The following is a 732-nucleotide window of genomic DNA, read 5'->3' as shown; positions in this document are numbered from 1 at the left end:
TTGAACCACTGCAGTCACGTCGACTGTTTTAATGATGTCTTTAGTACCTTTCTGGACGTTGAAAGTGTTGATTATATTGCTGTCTATGGACGAGTCAGATACCTATCTGATTTCATCAAAAATATCTTAATTTGTGTTCTGAAGATGAACGAAGGTCTTACGGGTGTGGAACGACATGAGGGTGAGTAATTAATGACTGAATTTTCATTTTTGAGTGAACTAACCCTTTAAGTGAAAATGTGATTATCAATGCTGTCTGGACATGATCAAATAGGCATGTTTTGATAAACCAGATAGCTAATTTTTACATAGACAAGACATAATGTTTTTCATTAAACATGCATTATAAATGATTTTAATCTGATAAACCTGTACCTCAGACGTTTGTACGTAATTTATTATTAAATACATGTTCTTTATTAAAAACGCCTTATAAACTATTATTTTATTTATATTTTAACTGATAAACCTGTTAGTTCACAAGAAGTTTATACACAGGACATTAAATATTAAATACATGTTTTTTATTAAACATGCATTATACATTATTTTATTTACATGTTATCTGATAAACATCTCAGAAGTTTACCTATATTATTAAATATCAAATACATATATTTCCATAAACATGCAAACTTTTATTTATATATATATATATATATATATATATATATATATATGCATACTAAAGTATCATTTACTTTTAAACAAATATCACATATGGAGCTTAGA

The sequence above is a fragment of the Megalobrama amblycephala genome, linkage group LG12 (assembly GCF_018812025.1).
Source record: "Megalobrama amblycephala isolate DHTTF-2021 linkage group LG12, ASM1881202v1, whole genome shotgun sequence".
NCBI classification, from domain to species: Eukaryota; Metazoa; Chordata; class Actinopteri; order Cypriniformes; family Xenocyprididae; genus Megalobrama; species Megalobrama amblycephala.
The sequence above is the reverse complement of the archived record's forward strand: the minus strand, read 5'-3'. Positions refer to the sequence as shown.